Raw genomic sequence first — 5,530 nt, forward strand, 5'->3', positions numbered from 1 at the left:
AACGAAAATGAAAATTTGCTTGATAATTCAACTACGCTTGTTGGAGAACAATAAAAACACTACACTCAACAAGCCACCAATAAAACTCAACTGCCTAACCTATAACCAAAGTCTCCTTTTAATTTGTTTTTTAAAAAAAGCGCTTGACAAACTTGCCCCGCATGCCGAAGTTACCCCGATCTCCCCTAATTGATCTCGAACTATATATTCCACCGCATATATTTGAATTTTGCTCTCTATTAGATAAAATGTTTCATTAATTAAACACAGTGATATACACGTAAACAATGCACTAAAACCAGACTTTTCCAGACTTTTATGAATCATTTCCTAACTATATGTTCTTAAATAATAGTTATTCAAACTTGAGTAAGGCTCTTTCCGGATTAGTTATAAATATTGTAAAGTTATATTAATTAAAAAGTAATAACTCGTTCATCGACTGCAAGAAAAATATACATTTAAAAAAATTTTAATGTAATAAATAAACCTATTAGTACATAGGCTATATATAATAAAATAAATTTGATTACAATAATTTCAACGTTTGTCTTTTCTTATAATGATGAATTGAAATATTTTTAAGATTAATTAGATATAAAAATATATTCTAAATAAAACTTATTGTGTTATAATCGCCTCCTTAGAACAAGTGACATTAATCCAAAATTGCCAATTTTGAATTAACTAGAAATGAAAGGTTGAAATTTCGACAAAAATTATGAAAGAAATTATCTCAAAACGATATTTTCAAAGTTATATCACGAATATTCTCAGCAGACCATATATTAATACTTTTAATTATTTATTTTAGAAGATTTATAAGTTTCTCAATGAATTTACAAACGTATTAGTTAATAGCCCACAATAAAAAGTAAATAAGATAGTATTATAAAAGTTTGAAGCTGTATCCAGCATTCAGTGGTGGATTAAAACTTTTTAAGGCCCTGGACACTAAAAATTGAGGTTCTCTACATAATTTTACATCATAAACTAATAACATCTAGTTATATCTATAGAATTATTTATAAATTATGATATACAATTTTAACAGGAAAATTGGTTTATATTTTCCAATTTTAGGACTATCAAGACTCCGGACTCCTAGGCTTATGTTTTCCTTGCTTAGTGGGCAATCCGTCACTACCGTATCGGTAAGAAATCATTAAATATGACATTAAAATTCTCGCCAAAAACCCAAAGAATTTATTTGATATTGGAAAATTTTTTTCTATGAACTGAAGAAAATTAAATGTTATCAATTTAACTTGTTTGTTTATCAATTTTATCTTTACCAAAAGATTTATAATGTTTTAAGGAAATAAAAAACTCTTGTGTCATCGACATAACTTGCGTGCAATCATTGAGAAATTTTTAAATCAAGTCAGACGGAAAAACATTTTATTGCAGAAAGTAAAATTTTTATATTTAGATTTTTAGACTAGATTAACAACATTAATCGTTCGTGTATTCAAGAGAGTCCATAGATTAACATAAACAAAAAAAGTATATTTAAACTGCTGACATGTGAAAATGTACACTTTTTTATATATTTATTCAAATTATCTACAGATAATCACCGTGTTTATGCTCGAATTTCTAATTATCATCTTTACGAGATGTAGTTTATTTCGTTGTTGATATAAATTTGAAACTGTATTTGAATTTTACAACGTAAATTCTTTCTAAAAAAGGATTTTTTAGAAAGAATTTAATCGTTTAATCTGTATGACAGAATTAATAAGATTGCTTGATATTACTTTTTTCCGTATTCACATGCCAAAACATTTTACAGAAGATGAAATATCCTACTAGGATTCCTATATTGTTCCAAAATGTTATGCACTATTTATAATACACGACAAGAGATCTATAGCTATCTAACCTATTTCCATGTTATCAGAAAGGCATGCAATCTTTTCTGTTTCTAGCGTATTTTCAGAAAACAAAAGAACAACCCAACTAATAAACCGAATAGTTGAACAAATCCGTTTAATTCATTCGAATTTCTCATTTTTAAAGCCAATTCAAAGGAATAAAGTTTAAAGAACTTTAATTTTTTTTTTAATTTTTTCACTGAGTTTCACAAATGGGATATTAAATTTAGTTATTAAAACCTATTAGTTTAAAATACTATTTACATTTATTTAAATATAATATTTCTTACAGCTTTATTTATGTTTTTCCGGGTTGTGTTATACACCTTACGTTATAGTAACACTATCCAGGGCATATCTTGTTTATTTCTTTTGCAATGACAATAAATTTTGGATAAATGATGTCTTGGTGAGGTAGGAATGTAGGTTTTTATGTTTTCATGCTGCGAAGATACTATATACAATAGTTACTTTCATATTAATTTTATATTCGTATTAATTATAACTTACAAATTCAATTTTATTTTATACTAATATAAATTTATATAAAAATAAATTATAAATTTGTGTAAACATGGGGTTAAAAATTGGAAAATTTTATTTAATTTAGCATTTAATTTACATTAACTAACTAAAATTTTATTTAAATTCNGGACTATCAAGACTCCGGACTCCTAGGCTTATGTTTTCCTTGCTTAGTGGGCAATCCGTCACTACCGTATCGGTAAGAAATCATTAAATATGACATTAAAATTCTCGCCAAAAACCCAAAGAATTTATTTGATATTGGAAAATTTTTTCTATGAACTGAAGAAAATTAAATGTTATCAATTTAACTTGTTTGTTTATCAATTTTATCTTTACCAAAAGATTTATAATGTTTTAAGGAAATAAAAAACTCTTGTGTCATCGACATAACTTGCGTGCAATCATTGAGAAATTTTTAAATCAAGTCAGACGGAAAAACATTTTATTGCAGAAAGTAAAATTTTTATATTTAGATTTTTAGACTAGATTAACAACATTAATCGTTCGTGTATTCAAGAGAGTCCATAGATTAACATAAACAAAAAAAGTATATTTAAACTGCTGACATGTGAAAATGTACACTTTTTTATATATTTATTCAAATTATCTACAGATAATCACCGTGTTTATGCTCGAATTTCTAATTATCATCTTTACGAGATGTAGTTTATTTCGTTGTTGATATAAATTTGAAACTGTATTTGAATTTTACAACGTAAATTCTTTCTAAAAAAGGATTTTTTAGAAAGAATTTAATCGTTTAATCTGTATGACAGAATTAATAAGATTGCTTGATATTACTTTTTTTCGTATTCACATGCCAAAACATTTTACAGAAGATGAAATATCCTACTAGGATTCCTATATTGTTCCAAAATGTTATGCACTATTTATAATACACGACAAGAGATCTATAGCTATCTAACCTACTTCCATGTTATCAGAAAGGCATGCAATCTTTTCTGTTTCTAGCGTATTTTCAGAAAACAAAAGAACAACCCAACTAATAAACCGAATAGTTGAACAAATCCGTTTAATTCATTCGAATTTCTCATTTTTAAAGCCAATTCAAAGGAATAAAGTTTAAAGAACTTTAATTTTTTTTTTAATTTTTTCACTGAGTTTCACAAATGGGATATTAAATTTAGTTATTAAAACCTATTAGTTTAAAATACTATTTACATTTATTTAAATATAATATTTCTTACAGCTTTATTTATGTTTTTCCGGGTTGTGTTATACACCTTACGTTATAGTAACACTATCCAGGGCATATCTTGTTTATTTCTTTTGCAATGACAATAAATTTTGGATAAATGATGTCTTGGTGAGGTAGGAATGTAGGTTTTAATGTTTTCATGCTGCGAAGATACTATATACAATAGTTACTTTCATATTAATTTTATATTCGTATTAATTATAACTTGCAAATTCAATTTTATTTTATAAAGAAAACTGTTTATACTATTAATACTTAAAAACCAAAAATAAACTGCACTTTTACTTAAACAAATATATAGTTTTACTACCAATTACAAATAATTACAATCAATCTGCATACTTTAAATTGTGATGAAATACCTGATAATACTTATTCTATATATAAAATTATAGGTAAATACAAANGTAATTCTTAATTTAAAACATCTTGTACTTCATATACGAGAAGCTTTAAACCTGTTGATTACGCATATGAAAACTTATTAGTTAACTTTTTTGTGTATTTAATTATAAGGAATGACTTCGTGATTAATACAGTCATGTTATTAATAATATGAATAATGAAATCATCAGTATTTCATCATTAAGTGGAAAATAGAGCTGATCCTCATAAGCTACAAAATAACAGAATATGTTGCAGCAGAATAAGCAACATATGACTTGGTTTATAAATAATAATATCTAAATATAAAATTTATTTAAGATGGAATATGTAAGTAAAGAGATAACTAGAAATACTATAACTATCGAGCTTGTCATATTCTCTTTTACTCCTACGTTCAGGGTCATACTAAAATCGGTCATATTGATTGTTGGTTAGGTTGTTTCTGGGTGGGTTGTTCAGAACCCACGTTATACCAAGTTATTCTGCTTTCCTCCCAGAATCTTCAGACGTCCATGATTACAAGAACTTGTTTTTATTTTTTCTACTTAAGATTTTTCCATATTTTTAAAAATAAACATTAACGATGTCGCTGTCTGAAAACAAACTATTATATGAGTAAAGTGTATAACTAATTAAAATGAATGCCAAAAAAGTTTAGGATTATTACTTTTATAATGAGTTATAAATATTTAATTATTTTAAAGTTGTGTTTAAATATAGGCCTATAATTTGTAATGAATTATCATATTTAATATATTGTTTAATATTATCATATTTTAAACAGATAAGATTTGTCTTATTTAAATATAAATTAAAGTTTTCATTGACCCGTTTTCAGAATTGTCCACATCACAAAGAGAGGAATTTTATAATGTTACTTTACGATCCTATAAAGTAATTATATTGCTTGACTTAATTTATAAATAAATTAATTCTAAAACTTAAAAAAATAATAAGTGTTATACATTTTTTAAAAATATAGAATTTTAGTAAAGTATGCAACTGGAAATATATTCATTTTAATATTCGCCCTTTTGACTCGAACTGTAGGCCTAAACCTCATCGAATCAGCCCAAGACAGTCCAAATTTGGTGAACAGGTGGTCGGATGACAGGGGCATCAATACACGTGGGCATAGAACGCCTAAAGCGCATGCTCTGCGGGAACCAAGGGCGTAACAACAGACACACATGTGACTCGAGACTAGAAACGAGAATTCGTCGAGCAGACGACATCAGAGGTTGGAAACTATCGTCGACGTCTGTCTCTCTCCGAGTTCGGCGACAAAATGTGATTACTCTATAATCTAAGGCGCATTTTTACGCGGGGTTATGTGATTGACATGGCTACTTCAGAACCCTCTCGTCTTCGCAGGATTTATAATGTCCAGGAAGCAGGTAATCGGAAGAGGAGGTCAGGGACGTCAAAGGTTCGTAAACGCCAATTATGTGACGTCATGGGACTCTCGTTATTGACATCGCAACGTCCAAAATGTCATCTTTCTAATCGCCCGGTTTAT

General features: G+C 27.4%; 1 long non-coding RNA gene across 1 annotated transcript; it reads left to right on the forward strand.

Moving 5' to 3' along the window:
- Positions 1-3,604: 3,604 nt before the first annotated feature.
- Positions 3,605-5,219, forward strand: LOC111622429. The gene is made up of 3 exons (XR_002756269.1): positions 3,605-3,737; positions 4,850-4,905; positions 5,062-5,219. It is a non-coding gene; the product is annotated as an uncharacterized LOC111622429 (long non-coding RNA).
- Positions 5,220-5,530: the final 311 nt, after the last annotated feature.

The sequence above is a fragment of the Centruroides sculpturatus genome, unplaced genomic scaffold (genome assembly GCF_000671375.1).
Source record: "Centruroides sculpturatus isolate CEXI.00-Female unplaced genomic scaffold, Cexi_2.0 scaffold195, whole genome shotgun sequence".
Taxonomy (NCBI): domain Eukaryota; kingdom Metazoa; phylum Arthropoda; class Arachnida; order Scorpiones; family Buthidae; genus Centruroides; species Centruroides sculpturatus.